The following is a 21941-nucleotide window of genomic DNA, read 5'->3' as shown; positions in this document are numbered from 1 at the left end:
CCAGGCCAGTCCGTGGGTTCACAGAGGGCGGCACTGAAACCCCCGGTTCCTAGTACAGAAGCAGGACTTCTCTAATTGAATTGTTGTCATGGAAATCATCTCTCCCTGCTCTGAAAGCCTCAACTGTTGGGCCCCTTTTTTTCTCACTCCTGCCCCACAGGGCAGCAGATCCCGGCTCCCCTCTTTCCCCACCCACAGCAGGGAGAATGAAACCGTTTTCCATCTCCGCGGGGGCCCGCTGCCCACCCAGAACCCAGCTTAACCCTCAGGGCGCCTGGGGCGGAGGAGCCTCAGACCTGCAGCCCAGGGTCTGGAGGGACAGCCAGCTCAGGCGGCCTTCCTTCTCCTGTTTGGGGGTCCCAGCTGGTGCTCAGGAGGCAAAGGGTGCAGGTGCCAGGACCCCTCAGACCAGAGGCCCAGCATGGGCGCTCTATCCCCAGCCAGGCCTGTGAGTGGCAGTTGGGGGTGTGCTAAGAGACCATGGGCGGGTTTGGCAAGGAGCCTCCTGGGGTGCCGTGAGCAGGGAGAGGGCTCACATGTTTGTGCAGGGTCACAGAGGCCAACTGAGGCTGCCAAGCCCACCTTCACCTGCTGTCAGGCTCCTGAGCGGACACAGGACATTGGCTAAGCTGTCAACAGGCTCGACAAGGGGTTCATATCCAGCCCAGGGTAAGAGGTTCCAAGGGATGATCAGAGGAGCTGGTGCTGCCTGGGGAAACTGAGGCCCCAGAGCTTTCCCAGCCCCTTAACCCTTCATTTTCCTTTGCAAGGTTTCCATTACCTGGGGTCAATCTTAATGGGAAAATACCTACAAGGGAGGAGAGAGGGAGACGGAGTGGGAGAGAGAAGAGAGATGGAATGCAATGAGAAGGGATGGAGAGAGGGAGGCAAGAGAGGGGAGGCACACCCCACGCAACAAGGCTTGCTCCCAAAGTCCTGCTCCCTTATTGCTGTTGCTTAGCTCTTATCCTGCCTCCTTGAGCCATTAAACTTTATTGGATGTTTGCATCAGCAGGACAAAAAAATACCCTACAGAGGATTTGGCACAATCCTCACTCAGGCTCCCCCAGAAGGGAGCTCATGCCTCACTTCCTCTGGGGTGGGAGGAGCTATGCCAGGTACGGGGACACAGCAGGGGGCCCCTGCAAGCCTGTCCTGGGCACCCCCCCAGACACCCCCAGTTCCTGCCCATGGCATTTCTTGTCTTATCACGGATGGATTTTCTCAGGGGTCACGTCTGCATGTGTCAACACAGACATGGCCCCTTCCAGAATGTTCGGCAGCCCATAGCCCCTCCTGGGAGAACATGCCCGGATCTAGCTGCACCCCAACTGGGAACAAAGCAAGGGCAGCCAGGAAGGAGACGATGCCTCAGGAACATTCTGGAAGGGAGGCCCCAACACCTGCACCTCGGCCAGGCCCAGTCCCACCGTGCAAGGTCATGGCGCCACGTCAACCCGAGGGTCTGGCCGGCCACTCCTTCCTTTCCACTGGGTCACTCACTCACGCCCGCCAGCTTCGCCCGCCACCTCATTGCCATGGAGACACCAGTGAATCAGCATCATAAATAAAAATAATCCACCGCACACGCCCGTGCCACATGCCGCGGGGACGCAGTGCCAAGTCGGCTTGATTTTCTTCCTGCCGGAGCTGAAGGGGAGCTCGGAGGAAGGGGCTGGACACCCCCATGAACACAGCGCCAGTAGGTGAGTGATGGAGTCCCTGAGCCCCTACAGAAGGCCCGGGGCTGCCTTAGAACTGACCCTTCGGGGCCAGAGTGATAGCACAGCTGTAGGGTGTCTGCCTTGCATGCACACAAACTGGAACAGACCTGGGTTCGATCCCCAGCATCCCATATGGTCCCCCGAGCCTGCCAGGAGCAATTTATGAGTGCAGAGCCAGGAGTAACTCCTGAGTGCTACTGGGTGTGGCCCCAAAACCAAAAGAAAAAGAGAAAGACCTCTGACCTTTTGCCGGCCTTTCCCTGGCCCCCACACCTCCTGTGGATGTCACCAGTCAGAGTCTGAGCATGTGGAACTCACAGCCACAGTGTCCCTGGGGCCCTCTGGAAGCTCATCTCCAAAGACAAAAAGCCTCAGGGCCCCAGAGGGGGGAGGCAGCACCCCTGTCTGGAATCCTCTGGCTGTGGCAAGGATGAGCCTCAGACCTGCAGGCTGCGTCCTGGATTTTCTTCAGGAGTTTTCATCTCTGACAGAGTATGACTTGGGTGTCCCAAGTCACAGCCAGAAGTTTCTCTTCCTTTTTTTTTTTTTCCTTTGGTGCCGGAGATCAAACCTGGGTTGGCTGCGTGCCAACCAAACACCCTCCTGCTGTGTTCTCGCTCCAGCCCCAGCAACAGGACCCCACCTCAGTCAAATTGGGGCATCCTTGGCAGCTCACGTGTGAGGTAACACAACCCAAGAAGCATACAAGCCAGGAAGATGCAGAGTCTGGGGTCCAGGCACTCCCCAATCACTGTGCTTCCTGCCACCTCTCAGCTGGACAGTGGGAGGCAGGTCCAAAGGGTGGAAAACACCCCAAGAATGAACCATGACAGCACAAAGGGGGCTCAGCTCAGGACCTGGAGTCTCGCTTCACTCTGACCCACACTCCAACCTTTCCCATCCAAAGGAGCTCAACACAGAGTGACTGGAAACACTAGGTAGCAAGTGACCCAACCCCCCCCCAAACATTACTGATCAATCCCAGCGCCAGCTCAGCCACCCTAAAAATCCTCATGAGTCCTGGGAAATACATGTCAGACCCCTATCACCATGGGAGTCAGAGAGACGAAACAGTAGGAAAGGCACTGGCCTCGTGCATGGTCAACCCAGGTTTAATCCCTGGCACCCCATATGGCAGTGCCCTGAGCACCACCAGGAGTGACCCCTGGGCACTGACAAGTGTGATCCCTGAGCGTAGAGCCAGGAGTAATCCCTGAACACCACTGGTGTGCCCCCAAAATAAAACAACCCAGAACGTTTATGATTTTTCACTATTATACAGGTGCGGTAAAAAGAAAGACACACATGCCATTGGCAAAGACGTCAACAGACCTTCATTCAACTCGAGTTGAGAAGCTGAAAAACAGTCACACTGTCATCCCCCAGGAAAGATGCTCTGAAGAATTTATAAGGAAAAACCCAGATGCAAGTGAAAGCCTTGCAGTGAAGAAAAAAAAAATCAGCCACAGCCTAACCGTTCAAAAATATTATAGGGGGCGGTTACATTTCAAAGCTAGGTCCTCACCAAAAAGTACTCTGCCGTCTTTAAAAATAAATCTGGGAGACTATCTGAGGACAGAGGAGCAAGCTCAAAGCTCGTGTACAAAGAAAAATTTGATGTAGCTCTTCACATTTCGGGGGGCATCCTAGGGGCATGGGTATGTGGGGGTATTGTGCATTTATATATCTGGACATGGGTTGTGTGTGCGTGTGGGTGGGTGAGGAAGTGTGTCTTTGGGTGTGGATGTGTGTCAGTGTTCAGGTGTGAGTCTAGGTGTGGGTCTGTGTTGTTGTGTGTGCACGAATGTGAGTGTGTGGGGTGTGGAGAATGTACGAACATACATAACGCAGAGTCAGGGAGAAAGTACAGGAAGGGACTTTTCCTAAATGGTCTTTATTTGTCTGCCTTCTTTCCAATTTTTTTTTTAATTTTTAATTTTAATTTCGCCATCCAAACAAAAGCCGGAGAAGGAATGCTTTCGAAGAATTTTCAGGAGGATGGAGAGCTGAGCTTTTCAGAATTGTGGGCTTGTTTCCACTGGGGTGGGCCAGAGCTAAAGCTGATGAGAAAACTAAATGCAAGGGTTGGAGAGATAGCACAGCAGTAGGGCATTTGCCTTGCACCCAGCCAAGCTAGGATCCCAGCATCCCATAAGGTCCCCTGAGCCTGCCAGGGGCAATTTCTGAACGAAGAACTAGGAGTAACCCCTGAGCACCGCCCCGCCGAGCATGGCCCAACAACAAATCAATTGATAAATGAAGTTTAAAAAAAAAATCAAAATGCAGAGTGGAGTCATGAAGAGATAATTGCCTGTCTCCGGGCTATGCCCTCCATCCCTGGGCATTGGACACTCGGCAGCAAGCAAGTTCAGGTCCCCTTCAGATCAGGCTGGCACAGTGGGTGGTTCCTTTGCCCCTGAACCCTGAGTCAAGTTCTTAAACAGCAGTGACTCTGGGGTGTTCTCAAGCAAAGCCACACTCGGGACAAACCAAAGCAAAACTGAACTGCCAAAAAGACAGCAACCATGACACTTCCATTAGACCAAGGAGAGGCTCCAGGAAGCGACTTGTGCATAAAGGGGACTGTCTGCACATCTCCCTTCTGACAAGGGGCTGGTGTCTGGGACTCCCACAATTCACCAGCAACCAAAGAGCCCTGAATGCCAACAGGCGTGCAGATGGCGCTAGGCATGGGGTGGGGGATGCTTGGTATCACTGGCCCTCGAGAAAATGCCCCTCAAGGAGCCAGGAGCTGATGGCCTCGCACCAAGAAAAGCAGGAACAGCGGGAATGGTGAGGGCCACAGAGCAGGGACAGTCACGCGTGGCTGGCAGCCGGTGCATCATGCAGCCTCCGTGGGAAGCCGGGTGGTGTTTTCTCCCACCACTAGAAATAGCAGGGCTGGACGATCCTGCAGTCCCACAGCTCGGTCTGTCTGCAAATGTCAGATCACTCATGTGAGCGACAGGCGTGATCAGAAAGACCAGGATCGGGGAGCATTGCTGGGCGGAGTCTCTGCACACCCCCAGAGCCGCTGAGGACATGCAAGATGCATCCGGCCTCTCCTGCAAGGAGGCCCCGAGGATCCCCTTCCCCCAGCACCTGCTGAGTGGTAAGTGGGAGGAGGAGAGCACAAGAGCAGAGCGCTGGTTTGTGAAGCACAGAACACAAAGCGACAAAACACAGAGACAAAAGGCCCCAAGGGCCAAGGGCAACCTCTTGAGCCAGGGGACAGGGGGGCAGGTACAGAGGATTCTGGTGCAGCGTGAGGAGCAACAGGGGCAGAGTGGGAGCAGCCGCACCCCCAAAACACAAAGAGCCCAAGAAAAGGCTTCTTCCAGCTTTGCAGAGCACGGGGAGTTACAACTTTCAGCATCTCATGCTATCATGCTTAGGCATATGCATGCATGTATTTTTTTTTTTTTTTGGTTTTTGGTTTTTGGGCCACACCCGGCGGTGCTCAGGGGTGACTCCTGGCTGTCTGCTCAGAAATAGCTCCTGGCAGGCACGGGGGACCATATGGGACACCAGGATTCGAACCAACCACCTTTGGTCCTGGATCGGCTGCTTGCAAGGCAAACGCTGCTGTGTTCTCTCTCGGGGCCCGAATGCATGTGTATTCTCTTATGCACGCATGTTCGTATATACACTTACGCACGCTCATACAAATATACAAGCACATACACTCTTGTTGTGTATGTAAATAGTTTAGGTTACGAACATATTCACAGTCACACACACTCACACACACACCTGCACCTGGGGTGGTTGGTGCAGAGAGTTCCTGTCTCCATCTACACACACACACACACACACACACCATCTACAAACACACACGCACACACGTGCACGTGTGCACACCCCTGTACCACAGACACCTCTTCCGGGTGCCCGTAGCACACGCATGGTGAAGCAGAGCCAGGCCACAGCCCCAGAGTGAAGGCTGCGGACGCCGAGGGGAGCACTGAATGAAGTGGCCTGGCTGTCCCCTCTGCTGAGGCTGGCCCGCAGACCTGCCCGAGTGATGGTGCCAGGTAAGGCTCTGCTCCGCAGTCTTGTCCACTGTCACCAACCCAGTGGGATGGGCCTCAAGGCCACCAGGAACAGAAACTACATTTCCCAGATGCCTTTACAACAAAGTTAGAACAAAGGCCCGTATGTGGCCCCTAAACAAAAAAAATAATAATAAATAGGAAAGGGAGGGAGGAAGGAAGGGAGGGAGAAAAGGGGATAAAAGATTCTAAACTCTACCCCAAATCTGTCTATGCCTCCATGAACATGATCCCAGATTACTTACTGCTGCCACTTCAGTGAACAAAGAGAAATGAGAGAGAGAGAGAGAGAGAGAGAGAGAGAGAGAGAGAGAGACAGAGACAGAGAGAGAGACAGAGACAGAGAGACAGAGAGACAGAGAGAGAGAATCATCCGCAACACACACATAGGCTCGGGCAAGCATTTTCTAGGCAGGGCTGGAGAGGAAGGGCTGACTGGGGTGGGTGTGTTCGCTGGGCTCACAGACAACTCCAGATAAAAGGTAGTGAATGAACTTGGCTGTGTTCCAATAAAACTTTATTTAGAAGAGCAGAACAGGGACCGGACCAAGCCCAGCTTTGTACCTCCCACAGAACAGGCACAGAAGCCCCCACCCACACCCAGCTACTTCAGGCTCAGCCTGAAATACGTGAGTCAAGTGCATTGACTCTCTCTCTCTCTCTCTCTCTCTCTCTCTCTCTCTCTCTCTCTCTCTCTCTCTCTCTCCTCCCTCCCTTCCTCTCTCTTCTCTCTTCTCTCTCTCTCTCTCTCTCTCTCTCTCTCTCTCTCTCTCTCTCTCTCTCTCTCTCTCTCTCTCTCTCTCTCTCTCTCTCTCTCGTTCCCTCCCTCCCTCTCTTTCTCCCCACCCAGCAGCCCCAGCAGTGATGATTGTGGTGTCCTCACTGCCTCCTGGCCCTCAGCTGCTATCTGAGGAAAGGGAACAGCAGCCCAGGATCCGGCCCTGCCTCTGCAGCCAGATCCTGGGCTGGGATGACAGGTGGCCGACCCAGAAACTCATAGGTGAGGTCCAAACAAGCAGAAGCGCATTTAGAATAAAGCTTGCACAGGTGAGGTAGAAGGTGGCCCTGATCCCAGAGGCTGGCGTGAGGCCCTGGGGAATCAGCAACTGTCCCCACTCTCACCGCCAGCAGCCACAGTAACAAGAGAAGCCCCAAACCTGCCTTCCTTGGGCCGGAGTGATAGCACAGCGGTAGGGCATTCGCCTTGCACACGGCCGACCCAGGAAGGACCTGGGTTCGATCCCCAGCATCCCATAGGGTCCCCCAAGCCTGCTAGGGGCAATTTCTGAGCGCAGAGTCAGGAGGAACCCCTGAGCACCACTGGGTGTGGCCCAAAAACCGAAAAAGCAAACCTGCCACCCTTGCAGAGGGTGATTGCCTCCTCTGGCTGAAAGATGCTCTTCACACCATCGCCGGGCCTCTTGGGACGGCACCTCACGTCCCTGTCTTCAACCCCTCACATGGTGCAAATGTTCTTCCCTAGGAGAGGCGGACGGGAAGGCAGGAAGGGGCCAGGCCTCACCCCAAGTCCCTCCACCCCCCCCCACCCCACCCACCGTGCCTTCCTCTAGAGCCCAGGTGGGAGCAGGGACATGCCACAAACTGGGGGCTCATGGCCAAGAAAGACCCTGTAAAATCAGACCCAGAACCGATGGGACCAAAACCGGAGATAAAATGCAGAAGCATCTGTATGCAGAGGACGAGCGCTTCAGTTCACTGGGGAGAAAGGGGAGGTTTCTGACAGTCACCTTGAGCGGAATTAGAGTGAGCTGATAATTGCCTGGAGCAGACTGAGGCGCAGAGCCAGCCTGGGGCTCACTGACATGCACGCGCAGGGCCCTGTACATAGCACAGACGCATGTGCGTGCGAAAACCACAGACACACGCGTGCTCGCATACCACAGGTACATGTCCACTTACATGCATATGCTCCTATGCATGCCTCAGGTGTGCATGTGCAAATGTGTATGCCCAGATGTTCACCTGCATTCACTATACATGCATACTGTGCATACATGATCACATACATGCGCCCGCACACTCATAGACACCTACACACAGGCAAGTGTCACACGCATATGGTCTTACACATATACATTAGTGTATTGTGTGCCTATGCGCATGTTTGAATACATGATCATCCACACACAGCATGTGTTTGTGTGTGCACCATTGCACAGGCCTGTGCATGCTCGAGCAAACCTACCTGTGTGCTCATGTCCATATGCATCAGCCACACACACACTTGGACACACGTGCATATACACATCCCATGTACACACACGCATGTGCGTGCGCACACGCTGCCCAGTGAGTCTCACAGGTCTGCCCTCCATCGCTGCCCCCCCCTGGCAAACCACAGCGAGTTCTGCTCCCCTCAGTTATTTTCCCCATCTGTCCATCCATCCATCCATCCATCCATCCATCCATCCATCCATCCATCCATCCGTCCATTCATACAAGAAAAACTGGAGGCAGCTGTGAGCCCCTTAGCAATGGAAGAGACGAGGGCACTCACAGGAAGATGCAGGGTCACCCAGGCTGGGGAGCCCTGGGATTGCGTCTCCCCTTCCTGAGTGATTCCAAGGTGCCCCCAACCCGGCCCCACCCTTGGCTTCGCACCAGCCGGAACAGACTTACAAGAGTGGAGATTCAGCTTCCTGGGCCTGCAGGCTACGCTGGAACCCGGGTCTCCCTGGCTCCCGGGTCGCCACAGCACTGGCTTCACCCAGGGTGCCCGAAGGTCCCTGCTCCTCCCCCCTCCCAATTTCCTTCTCCCAGGCAAGAACCGGGGCTGGAGTGGAGCAAAGAGTGGCCACGAGGTGCCGGAGCAGTGGTGCAAGTGATAGGGTGTTTGCCCTGCACACTCTAACCTAGGACGAACCGCGGTTCGATCCCCCAGCATCCCATATGGTCCCCCAAGCCAGAAGCAATCTCTGAGCACATGGCCAGGAGTAACCGTTGAGCATCACCGGGTGTGGCCCAAGAAGGAGTGGCCATGAGCCGGCAAGCACCACAGCCAGGCCCTTGGCCCTCATCCAGGGCCTCCCATGGCAGACGACCATTTCGGGTCACACCTAGCAAAGAGCAACCCCTACTGGGAGCATCATCGGAGCCACACATGTGGGCCAGCTGCTCCAGCACCAGGGCACGGGCAAGAGCTGACTGCCGGGCCAGCCCCGGCCCTAGGAGACCAGGACACCGTGGGCACCGGGACGCAGCCTGAGGGGAGAGAGAGGGCAGAGACGGTTTGCCAGGAGCCTCATCCACGGCCAAGCTCTGGGGCGGTAACAGATGGATGAGAAGCCGGGCCAGCTCCCTCCGGCCGAGGTGGTTCTGCCAGGCTCTCGGCCCCACGCTGAGCCTGGGCGCCTCATCCACCACTGCCACATTCCCGTGAGGCCACAGGAGCATTGCCTTGTCGCGACTGTCCCAGAGGACAGGGACCAGACAAGCCTCCATGGCCTGAAAACATTTTGACTATTTACAGATCTTTTCTCCAGGGTCAGGGCTGGATCAAGAGGCGGCAGCCGTGCTGGCTGTGGCCCAAACCGGGGAGAATAAAAATGCCCCTGAGAGGGTCTGGGCAGGGAAGCCCGAAGACTGCAGCAAACACCAGCAACACAGTAAAGGCTGTTTCTCGGCGCCAGGCTTGGGCCTGTGCTTGCACAGGGCACGGATGGATCCTGGGCAGGCAGGCTCAGCACCCAGCAACCAAGTCTGCTCAGTGGCATCTCCATGGTGCAGAACAGCCCAGTAGGAGATGCTGATTTCCAGGCACTGGAATAAGACCCCGACTTTATTCACACAGTATCAATCCAGGGCATCTCTCTTCTTGGCCAGCTCTGCTAGCTGCAGCTGTCAGGGAAAGTTGGACCCCAGACCCAGGAATTGTGAGCCTGGAGACAGCGGAGGGGAGGGAGGTTGAGTGGGCTGGAACGATAGCACAATGGTTGGGCATTTGACTTGCATGCAGCCAACCCGGGACGAATCCAGGTTCAATTCCCGGCATCCCATCTGGTCCCCCGAGCATGCCAAGAGCGGTTTCTGAGCGCAGAGCCATGAATAGCCCCTGAGTGCTGCCGGGTGTGGCCCAAAAACCAAAATAATTTTTAAAAAATAAAATAAAATAATAAATTAAGAAAAAAGATGACAGCGGGAGGGGGCAGAATAACAGGACTCCCAAAAGAAGAGGAGCACATGAGGAGATGCGGAGCTGAGCAAGGAATGGCTGGTGGCCTCCCATATCTGGCTATTGCCCTTCTAGCTGCCCCACTACCTGCTGGGGGTCCCCCTCTCTCCACATACTTCTGTCGGGCAGCTGCTGGATTCCGCTTCAGAGCCACAACACTCAGGCCAAAATATGCTAGCCAGATGGAGTTCCCACAAGGTCACAGTCCTGGGACAATTGGAGGAGAAGGGCTCACCCCACACAAATGCCTTCCAGCTGCAAATTCTAGAAGGCATGGCCACGTTGCCACAGGCCTTCAGCAGTTATGAAACTGGACAGGCACTGATAGGCTCAAGCTGGTCTGATGTCTGCTGCCTACCCTCTAAGGGGTCTCTCAGTTGGGGCTCAGAGGGTCCTTTCCAGACCAGCCGTGTCTACTTGGGCCCTTTGGTGCTGGATGATGCAGGCGACCCATGATGCTCAGGGAATGAGACACACAGGCAGAGAACCAGAGTCAGCCTCATGCACTGATGCTTTAATCCTGTCCAGGCTCCAAAAGCCCCACAAATGCTACTATTCGTTGTCATTGAAGGTCAAGGTTATAAAGTCAGGACATTGGGCCAGAGAGATAGCACAGTGGTAGGGCATATGCCTACCAGGAACAGACTGAGGTTTGATTCTCGGCATCCCATACAGTCCTCCAAGCCTGTCAGAGGCAATTTCTGGATGCAGAGCCAGGAGTAACCCTTGAGCACTGCCAGGTGTAACCCAAAAACCCAAACAAACAAAAGAAAATAGTGAAAATCAGGGGCCAGAGCAATAGCACAGCAGGTAGGGTGTTTGCCTTGCAGGTGGCTGACCCAGGTTCAATCCCTGGCATCCTACGTGGTCCCTTCAGGCCTGCCAGGAGTAATTTCTGAATGCAGAGTCAGGAGTAACCCCTGAGCATCACCAGGTGTGGGAAAGAAAGAAAAGGAAGGAGGAGAAGAAGGGAGGGAGGGAGGGAGGGACGGAGGGAGGGAGGGATCGAGGGAGGGAGGGAGGGAGGGAGCGAGGAAGGGAGGGAGGGAGGGAGAGAGAGAGAGAGAGAGAAAGAAGGAAGGAAGGAAGGAAGGAAGGAAGAAAGAAAGAAAGAAAGAAAGAAAGAAAGAAAGAAAGAAAGAAAGAAAGAAAGAAAGAAAGAAAGAAAGAAAGAAAGAAAGAAAGAAAGAAAGAAAGAAAGAAAGAAAGAAAGAAAGAAAGAAAGAAAGAAAGAAAAGAAGGAAGGAAGGAAGGAAGGAAGGAAGGAAGGAAGGAAGGAAGGAAGGAAGGAAGGAAGGAAGGAAGGAAGGAAGGAAGGAAGAAAGAAAGAAAGAAAGAAAGAAAGAAAGAAAGAAAGAAAGAAAGAAAGAAAGAAAGAAAGAAAGAAAGAAAGAAAGAAAGAAAGAAAGAAAGAAAGAAAGAAAGAAAGAAAGAAAGAAACCTTAGTATTACAGCTCTTTTAGAATTTGTCCAGCAGGCCTTCTGGTCTCCACCGGAAGGTCCCCCCCAAAAAAAGAACAAAAAAAAGAAAGATAGATACTGGCTCTACGCTCAGAAACTGCTCATGCCAGGCTCAGGAGACCATATGGGATGCTGGGATTCGAACCAACGTCCTTCTGCATGCAAGGCAAGCGCCTTCTAAGACAGTCGAGAGCAGCGCCCTTTGCCCCCAGTCCCGTTCCTTCCCAATACAACCAGCAGACACCCTGCAGACTTCTGGGTCGGCCTCAGTTAAAAGCCCATCTAACCACCTTCAGCGAGGGACCAGGCTGCGTCTACACGGCCGCCCCTGGGTGAGAAACCTCCCCATAGGCACATTTCCAATGAAAGCATTTTTTTTCCAAAGTGCTTTTTCCAGAGTATTTGATATTTGATATTAAATTTTAAAACTCTCCCGCTGCAGCTCAAATGAAAGCTATTTTCCGGGGCCGTCTCTCTGAGCCAAAGGCAGATAGGGGGTAACACAGCAGCCCCACAACCCTCCACACAGGGAAAACTCTACCCCATCGCCATGTGGTGATGCCCAGCCTCCAAGGGGCTCAGTCCACTGGGCGAGAAAGAATCTCTGTGTTGACAGAGAAGCTTCTGGAAAGGTCCCCACCATGGTGAGGTGGGGCAGGAGGTGCCTGAGGAGAGAAGGCAGCCTTTAGAGGGGACAGTCAATGTGGGAGGGGGGGGGGGCTAGAAGGAAACCAAGACTCTCAGATCCAATGCAAACTCTCTATTCTATTCCCCAAACTCTAAGGGGCCTCACAGACGAGAGTGAGGCTGGTCCCAAAGCGAAGATCTGTCCAGCCCTGCACACACTAGAACCCCCCAATACCAAAACTAGGCCCACCCCCACCTCATCCTGGCTCACACACACCAGCCCACATGGCCTCCCCCAAACTACCCCAATGCCTACTTAGAACTACATCAGCAGTTATAAGTCAGGGGGCCACAGGTCAGGGGTCAGTGAAAGGGGAGGCTCCAGCATGGGGCTCCCAGAAAGATCAGGGGGATGCATTTTTGGGGGGCAAAAAGCAAGAGCAGGCAGTGCAGGCTCAGGAGAATGAACACTGCAGGGCGAAGATGCTTCCTGCACACAGCCTGTCTCCCCAATTCGCCCGTCCCAGCGGGAGGCCACACACGGAAAGCGGGTGCCCCCTCTAAGTGGAAGGGACAGGTCGCTTTATTATTTTGTAGCCCTTTCTCAGGGACCTGAGGTCCAGCACCCGAAGCCGTTCAAATTCCTCTTTACGCAGCTAGTGATATCAACTCTATCAAAGGCTATATAAATCCAGATAAAGATAATAAAGTTAGTGGCGGAAAAGAACAATGGGAATGTAATCACGATGCCCCCTGGTCACCCATCGCAAAGATTACGGTAACTCAAGGCTCCACGCAGAGTTCATTCGCATTTTTGCTCCTGCGATCAACCTGTTCTGAGTTGGAAAATATTTAGATAAGGCTAAGTTGATTTAATCTGGTTTACATGGCGAAGGATGTTCTTTTCCAGGGGCTGCTGAAGTTCTGTTTGCTTGGCTGTGACTCCTAACAGATCCTGGCTACACACACACACACACACACACACACACACACACACACACACACACACACACACATATGCACGCACGCGCACGCACACACACACACACACACACACACACACACACACAGTGCTGTTTGCTTAAACTGCCAGCCAGGGGCATAGGCGCCTGTGGCTGGGAGATGCCCGCTGCTTCTCAGACTCTTTCCTGGACCCGGGAGCCAAGATTTGCTTCTGAAGCTAAACAGCTATGCTACTTAAGATTTTCTTTCAAGTGCTCTGCTGTGCATCTCGGCTGCACAGAATCCATGTACAGATCCAAAGTAGCCATGAAGGATGTGCCTTCGGGCATTTTCATGTCACACACCTAGTTTTTCTGGCACAACACGAAAGCCCTTGTAAGCTGGTAAGGGCAGTTTGGAGGCTGAGGAAAAGGACAGAGCAAGGCAGAGCCTCCATGCTTTGGCTCTCTGGAGCTGGGGGCCACTTCGACATCCTGCCACCCCCACTAATGTTTTCAAAGAGGGTTCAATTGATTGCCTCAGAACCAAGGGGAAAAGGGGAGAAACTAGGGGGGAGGAGGGAGAGAGGAAAGAATAGAGAAAGAAAGAAAGAAAGAAAGAAAGAAAGAGAGAGAGAGAGAGAGAGAGAGAGAGAAAGAAAGAAAGAAAGAAAGAAAGAAAGAAAGAAAGAAAGAAAGAAAGAAAGAAAGAAAGAAAGAAAGAAAGAAAGAAAGAAAGAAAGAAAGAAAGAAAGAAAGAAAGAAAGAAAGAAGAGAGAAAGAAGAGAGAAAGAAAGAAGAGAGAAAGAAAGAAGAGAGAAAGAAAGAAGAGAGAAAGAAAGAAGAGAGAAAGAGGGAGAAAGGGGAGAGGGAGAAAGGGGAGAGGGGGAGATGAGGGAAGGAAGGAGGAAGGAAAGAAAAGAGGAAGGGAGAGGGAAGAAGAAAGGTAGAGAAAGAATGAGAAAGAGGGAAAGGGTAGAGAGGAAGAAAGGAATAGAGGGGGAGCAAGAGGGAGGAGAGATAGCACAGCGGCGTTTGCCTTGCAAGCAGCCAATCCAGGACCTAAGGTGGTTGGTTCGAATCCCGGTGTCCCATATGGTCCCCTGTGCCTGCCAGGAGCTATTTCTGAGCAGACAGCCAGGAGTAACCCTTGACACTGCCGGGTGTGGCCCAAAAACCAAAAACCAAAAACCAAAAAAAAAAAAAAAAAAAAAAAAAGAGGGAAAGAGTGAGAGAGGGATAGAAAGAGGAAGAGAATGGGATGACAAAAGGGGAGGGAAAGAGATGACGAGTATGAGAGAGAGAGACAGGAAGAGTATGAGAGAGAGACAGAGAGAGAGAGAGACAGAGAGAGACAGAGAGAGAGAGAGAGAGAGAGACAGAGAGAGACAGAGAGAGAGAGAGAGAGAGAGAGAGAGAGAGAGAGAGAGAGAGAGAGAGAGAGAGAGAGAGAGAGAGCTTGAGGGATCTGGCCATGTTAGAGGTCTGCTGGACCAGCCAATGACTATGCTGATTGGCTGGGAGGGCTGCTATGCTCCTATTGGCCAAAAGGGATAATATGATGATTGGCCAGGAGGGGTATTATGCTCCGATTGGCCAGGAGGGATGCCATGCTCTGATTGGTAAGAGGGATGCTATGTTCTGACTGGCCAGGATGTTGTCTCTGCTTGGTCACAAGGTTCCTAGGGCTAAAAATCTGTCAGCTGCTCCTGAAGCATCATCACTGTGAGGCAGGAAGCTGGGAACCAACTCCAGAAGGCAGCAAGGATGCCTGGCCAGGGGACCCCCATGGAGACCTCAGAACCTGTCTCCACTGAGGATCTGGCTGGCCTAGAGCCTTTCCCATGACATCAAACCCAACGCAGAAGAAATGGAGAATGCCTCCCTTGAAGATGTGAGGCTGAGTTTGTTAAAGGACTGGGCAAAGCCAGGAGGGCAGAGGGGTGTTGTCATGGGCACAGAGAAAGAAGGGGCAGGCGAACTCCAATGCTGGAGGAAGGGTGAAGTGGTGGGTGGGGTGTGAGGGGGGGCACTGCCTTGCTAGGAACATGGAGCAGAATGAATCGACCATAGACCAGGACACCTCTCATTCCTGCCACTCATGAAACGCTTCCTAAAAATATCCAGTTCACTCCCAGGAGGCAGGCATGAACAGAGCAGCCCGCCGTCCACACGGCTCTCCCACTGGGAGACGGGAGAAATGCTGAAGCCCGGGGCGCTGTCATGGCTGAGACACTGGGGCTGCCTAACGAGCAGAACCAGGCAGGATGATGGATTCCTCGGGATGGCCAAATCCATCACTGCTCTCCCTGGGAGCAAAGGGCGCGAGGAAACACGCCAGGGAGCCAGCTCGGGCCGCAGATTCAGCGTGTGTCAACATTTCACACAGGCCCAAGGCGGGAACATCAGCCGAGCAGTGTGTTGTCTGCAGCCCGGGGACCAAGCCGTACACCCCAGGGCTCCCCGCTGCCCACACCACATGAGCCCCCAGACGCAGAGTATCCCCATATCTGGCTTTTTGTGCATTCATGACGAAGCAAGAAAGGATTATTTAATAAAGGCTTCCAAATGCCAACCGCACAAATAATAACAGTTATCACCATCTTAGCGCCGGCACACTGTTCTGGGACACGACATCGAGCAGGACAACGTGTTCATAAAAACATGGCCCAGTAGAGCCCTGCCCCCCACGGAGCCCATGAGGGAGGCACCCTGGCTGGGCACGAGTCTACGCGTTATGGATGCAGATCAGCTTGCCCCCTAAGTCCGATCCAACTCGCATTCTGGGGGAATGGGGGGGGCAGGACCCTCACACAGCAGCTCCAAGCAGGAGACAGTCCCTTCCAGGGAACAAATGACAACCTGACCTGTCACCAAGCAGCAGAGTGCCCCGGGCACAGGAGAGGTGCCACTGGGCACTGACCGGCGACCGGGTGTGCTGGGGTCAGCAGATGGCAGTGCCTGACCCCCCTTGGACAAGCTCATGTGACAATACCCGGCTCAGTTGATGGCAGGCAACAGGTATCTCTGCAGAACCTATGAATGCACACACATGTCAGCATATACGCACACGCACACACATGCATTCCTGTACATACGGATGCCCTTGGTACACTCCCAGGGTGACACTCGGAGTCCCCTCCACACCCATACAGCCACCCCAGAGAAAGTCGAGGGAGCCATGAGAAAAAAAGGTTCTTGAGGGAATTCCAGGAGCTGGGATCCCCTTGATAGGATCCCCTAAGAAATCGCCTCAGGATCCTAGAATCCCGGGAGATCCTGCCCCCCAGAATCACAGATATTCACGCACATGCGCTAATTGCAGATCTCAAAATATTATTCTTGCTTCCTGTGACTTTTGAAGTATGGTAGCTGTTATGTTATCCCCATAACTCTGCTGTGTTTCTGTTTGTTTGTTTGTGGGCCACACTCAGAGGTGCTCAAGAGTTCACTCCTGGCTCTGTACTCAGGAATCACTTCTGAAGGCTCAGGTGACCCTATGAGACGTTGGGGATTGAACAGTTGGCCGCATGCAAGGCAAATGCCCTCCGCACTGTACTATCATTCTGGCCCCTGCTAGGTTCCTTTTTGTTTGGTTGGGGTTTTTTGGGTCACACTCGACACTCAAGGGTCACTCCTGGCTCTACGCTCAGAAATCTCTCCTGGCAGGCTCAGGGGACCATATGGGATGCCAGGATTCGAACCATCGTCCTTCTGCATGCAAGGCAAATGCTGTACCTCCATGCTAGCTCTCCAGCCATCTCTGCTGTTTCTTAAAACTAATCACCAAGCCCCACCACTTTCTCTCTGCCCTTCACTGTCTGTGGCTGATATGAGCATAGGACAGTTTCAGCTGAAGCCATTTAAAGAAAAGTTCTGAGGCAGCTGTGTCAAGTGGCTAAATAGGGTGCAGAGTGGGTTAGGGAGCTACTTGGAGGAACGTAAGCAGGCCCATAGGGCCCCCCAAAGTCCCTTATCCCATCAGAGTTCACGGTGATGCTGCAAGTGAGGGGCAAATGCAGCAAACAAGTGCCCTGGAGCCACTCAGCAGACTGGGAAGTGAGCTATCGTGTCCCAGCCCTGAGGCCACCACAGAAGTGGGAGTTTGCCCCCACCAGGCTGCCTCCACTTAGGAGCAGTGCAGAAAGGCCTGGCCATCAGGGCAGTCATGGTCGAGCGTTCACTGATTTTGTTTTAAGATTTTTGGGGTTTCCTGTTCTTTTATTTTGCATCTGATTTTAGGGCCACAGCAGTGGTACTCAGTCCCATGTGATCCCCAAAGGAAGGGGAGGGAGAGAATAAGAAAGGGTGAGAAGGCCAGAGCGGTAGCACAGTTCATTTGCCTTGCACACAACCAACCCTGGTGTGGGGATCCCCAGCACACCATATGGTCCCCCAGCCTGCCAGGAGTGATTTCTGAGCTCAAAGCCAGATAAAACCCCTTAGCAATGCCAAGTGTGGGGTTGTTGTTGGGTGTGGCCCAAAAAAAAAAAAACAGGAAGGAAGGAAGGAAGGAAGGAAGGAAGGAAGGAAGGAAGGAAGGAAGGAAGGAAGGAAGGAAGGAAGGAAGGAAGGAAGGAAGGAAGGAAGGAAGGAAGGAAGGAAGGAAGGAAGGAGAGAAAGAAAGAGAAAGAGAGAAAGAAAGCACGAAAGAAAGAAAGAAAGAAAGAAAGAAAGAAAGAAAGAAAGAAAGAAAGAAAGAAAGAAAGAAAGAAAGAAAGAAAGAAAGAAAGAAAGAAAGAAAGAAAGAAAGAAAGAAAAAGAAAGGACTTTCTCAAGAGGACACAGGCTTCTGTGAAAGAGAACCCCAGAGAACCCCAAACCCCCAGGACACAGCCCAGCATAAAAGGATGAAAGAGCAAGAGGGGAAATGCAGCCGACATGTGCTCAGGGACCTCTGCTGGCATTTTTTTCTTTTTTTTTTCTTTCTGATTTTTCTTTCTAACTCCCTGATTTACCAAGTTGTCCATAATCCAGTCATTTCAGGCATTCAATGCACAAAGACCATCAGTGTGACCTTCCCTTCACCAGTGTCCCCAATCTCCCACTCACCACCCTAGCTGGCCTCCATGCAAACTTACGTGCTTGTTGCAACACAAAGGCAAGTGGAATTATCAAAGCTTAGATCAATAAGGTCAATTTGAAATGGTTGCTCTGTGTCTTGGTGGAATGACTCAAGTCGGTGTCTAAGGATTTACTGGATTGTAGTTTGGTGCTAGTTGAGTTTCTGTGTTGCTCTGCAGGCTCCCTGAGGTGGGAGATGTTTTATGTAACTTTCCTGGGATATTACTGGGCTGACACTACAAGATATTGAGGTCCAAGATCGTTAAATCTAAAACAAATTAGGTGGCTTGGAAGTTTGAGAAGGTTAACTCACAGAGCTGTGCTGTTTCTGTCAGTGGGTGTCAGGGGTGGCACTGACTGCTGTTAGTACACGCAGAAAAGGGGGACTCTGTCTGTCCCCTCCTTTCTGAGAATTTGGCCTTCTCTTAACAAAAGTAACACAAATGCAGCTTCCTCAGGCCCACCTCCTTCTCAGAATCCAAACTCACCTCTTTCTAATGATTCCTAACACTTTTAACTCGCAACATTTTGGAAGGAAACTCCTAAACCCCATTATTCCCAGAGAAATATTGTTCTGTAAAACTGTTCAATTCCCCCAGGAGTGATGGATGTGGGCGGGCTAGCCCAGGCTTCTGCCCAGCATTGTCCCTCTATCACCTCGTTCCTTTTTTCCAGGCCTTTCTCTGGCTTCAGAGCTCTCCAAACAAAATCATCCTCAAGAATCAAGTCCAGAAAACAGAACCGCCTGACTTATAAAAATAGCTAGTGGGATGCACTGTAATAAATGAACAAATAACAAAATCAACAGCTAATGCACCTGGGAATCAACTTAGCAGAACAGCTCGGAGCTCGGAGGGAAAGAAACAGGGAGAGAAATCGAAATTGCATAAAGCCAAGAAAGCAAAGCTTAAATTTGAGTTTGTTTGGACAAAGAGAGGCAGCCACGTGAAAGAAAAGATGTGATAACCTCCCAGAAATCCCCTAGTGTCTTCACTCTGAGGAGCCAGCCCCTTTGGGGGGAGGAGGGGAAGGCAAGGAGCATAGCTTGCAAACACAATTAAGTCGGATTTTGAGAAATAAAAAAAAATTTTTTTTCCTCCTCCCTGCACTTCAGGCTTCTGTAATGAGGAGCCTTAAAGGCTTCCATCCTGGAGACAGAAAAGTGCTCCGGGCTCTGATGCCCTTGGAAGACCCAGGAGGCAGCCTGGGGAGGGGAGGAGGGAACCGGCCCACACCCCACCTTGCCCTGCACAGCTCAGACACATACCCAGCAAAGGTGGCACAGCCGCTGTGTGTGTCCCAGGAGGTGAACCCACGCCAGCGAGGGAGGGTGACACCAGACCGGCAACAGCCCTGGGGTCCCAGGTAGCTGCACCTGCAGGAAGCCCCGTCCCTCCATGACCCCACTCCCTAAAGCTCCACCCTCCATAGGTCCCAGCCCCTACAGCTCTGTCCTCCATAGGTCCAGCTCTGCTCTGCTGGGAGAAGCTGGAGATAAAGGGGAGCAGGGGCTTGCTCTGAGATGAAGTGAGCACAGGAAGGGCTGGTGACAGCATAGTAGGGTGAAGCCTCATCCCCCTCCCTTTCTCCCTAGGTAACTTGACCTTACCTGCAAGACCCCGCCCATTCCTGGGTGGGGTCTTGGAAAAGGTAGATAAGGCCTTTGACCCAGGGGATTAGGGTCTTTGGTCTCTGCCCTTTTGGTCTTTGACCAGCATGGAGGTGAAAGGGAAGATGGCTGACAGGAGTTAAGACGCAGGGCTACCTAAGAATGGCTGTGTTTGAAAGGTTATGAGATAGGCCACACACATGTGGTGAATAGGGTATGAATAAAGTTGATGCTTCCTGATGCCTGTCTCTGGATGAGTTTGATTCCGCCGTTCACCTAAACCTGGGACCCGCCAGCTGAATGGGGATCTCGAAGCCACATGGCCTGGGATGGCATCCACCTCCATCCAGCACCATTGTTAATTATTTGATTCAACAGTAGGGAAGGCACCCTGAACCCCATGATAAGGAGTAAGCACAGAACCAGGAGTAATATGTGAGCACTGATGGGTGGAGGGAAGGAGGAAGGAAGGAGGGAAGGAAGGAGGGAAACAGTGAGGGAGGAAAGGAAAGGAAAGGAAAGGAAGGAAGGAAGGAAGGAAGGAAGGAAGGAAGGAAGGAAGGAAGGAAGGAAGGAAGGAAGGAAGGAAGGAAGGAAGGAGGGAAGGAGGGAAGGAGGGAAGGAGGGAAGGAGGGAAGGAAGGAAGGAGGGAGGGAGAGAGGGAGGGAGGGAGGGAGGGAAGAAGAGAGGGAGGGAGGGAGGGAAGAAGGAAGAAGGAAAGGGAGGCAAGGGAAGGAGGAAGGAAGGGAGGAAGGGAGGAAGGGAGGGAGGGAGGGAGAAGGAAAGGGAGGGAAAGGAAGGAGAAGGAAGGAAGGAGGGAGGGAGGGAGGAAGGAAGGGAGGAAGGAAGGAAGAAGGAAGGAAAGGGAAGGAAGGGAAAGAGGAAGGAAGGAGGCAGGGAGGGAGGAAGGAAGGGAGGGAGGGAGGAAGGAAGGAGGGAGGGAGGAAGGAAGAAGGAAGGAGGGAGGAAGAAAGGAAGGAAGGAAGGAAGGAAGGAAGGAAGGAAGGAAGGAAGGAAGGAAGGAAGGAAGGAAGGAAGGAAGGAGGGAGGGAGGGAGGGAGGGAGGGAGGGAGGGAGGGAGGGAGGGAGGGAGGGAGGGAGGAAAGACAGTCAAGTTAGTGAAGAAGCCTATACCAAGGGCTGGGGAGACAACCCAAAGCACTAGATTACAGGTGCCCCATGTGGAGACTCAGTTTGGTCCCTGGCACTGTATGGGTTCTCATATTTTCTCAAATATGGCCAAAAAAAAAAAAAGAACAAATATGAATCCTGACCTAGTTCTTCCTGTGATGGTCTTGTCCCAAGATGCACACACTGACCCCACCCACAGCCCCAAACCCCCAAACCAGCAACCTTATACACACACACACACACACATGCACACACGCACACACACACATACACACACACACACACGCACGCACACACACACACACACACACACACACACACACACACACACACACACACCCCACATGCCGAGGGAGCTCTGGAACCACTCCCCTGGGGAATATCTTCCTCATCCCCACCCAAACAGCCCACCGAAGGCAGGAGGCTGAGACATCAGAAGGAAAAGAGATTTTCTCAGCTCCTCCAGGCTGGGATTTTTATAGACTCAAGAAAGAATCACTCACTCACCAGAGGAGACCAGTCTAAGGGTGTTGCCAGGTCTAAAAACAGCAAAGAACAAGACGATTTCCCCGTGTACCTCCATTAACTGATTGCCCAAGGAGGCAGCCTGGGCCCTCAGGAGGAGCTGGGAGCTATTTATACATTTAGGAGAGGGGAAAATGCAAAATGCTAGGCTGCACGCTTAACCCCGTCCCAATATTTACCTCCTATGCCTGTCTGTCTTGGCAAGCAGGTGTCAATTCTATATTTGTGCCTCCAACTTTCTCCCAAAGCCAACTCATCACTCAACTCATCAGGAGATGTTTACTGGCTCCGAACTCATCGGGAAAATTCCATCATTGGGGCCGGCCTGCTGCGGGCCTGAAGGAAAAGTCAGTTAAAAGGTGGGAAAGCAGGGGTCGGAGCCATAGCACAGCGGGAAAGGCATTTGCCTTGCACACGGCCTTCCGGGTTCGATTTCCAGCATCCCACAGGGTGCTCTGAGCCTGCCAGGAGGAACCCCTGAGCACTGCCAGGTGTGGCCCAAAAACCAAAAATGAATGAATAAATAAATAAGTGGGAAACCAAAAAAAGGCTTTTGTTGGTGGTGGTGGTGGTGGTGGTAGTGTTTATGAGGCTCATGTGAAACAGACCAGGGGT

At 52.7% G+C, this 21941-nt stretch overlaps 1 protein-coding gene and 1 non-coding gene across 2 annotated transcripts in view; one reads left to right on the top strand and one right to left on the bottom strand.

Moving 5' to 3' along the window:
* Positions 1–21941, bottom strand: part of LOC126002006 (transmembrane protein 132B-like) — a 101968-nt gene that overhangs the window by 67807 nt on the left and 12220 nt on the right. The gene's annotated exons all lie outside the window — the stretch shown is intronic.
* On the top strand, positions 11412–11473 carry LOC126002412 (U7 small nuclear RNA). Its single transcript, XR_007493124.1, has one exon. It is a non-coding gene; the product is annotated as a U7 small nuclear RNA (small nuclear RNA).

This window comes from Suncus etruscus, chromosome 2, assembly GCF_024139225.1.
Source record: "Suncus etruscus isolate mSunEtr1 chromosome 2, mSunEtr1.pri.cur, whole genome shotgun sequence".
Lineage (NCBI taxonomy): Eukaryota > Metazoa > Chordata > Mammalia > Eulipotyphla > Soricidae > Suncus > Suncus etruscus.
The sequence above is the reverse complement of the archived record's forward strand: the minus strand, read 5'-3'. Positions and strand labels throughout refer to the sequence as shown.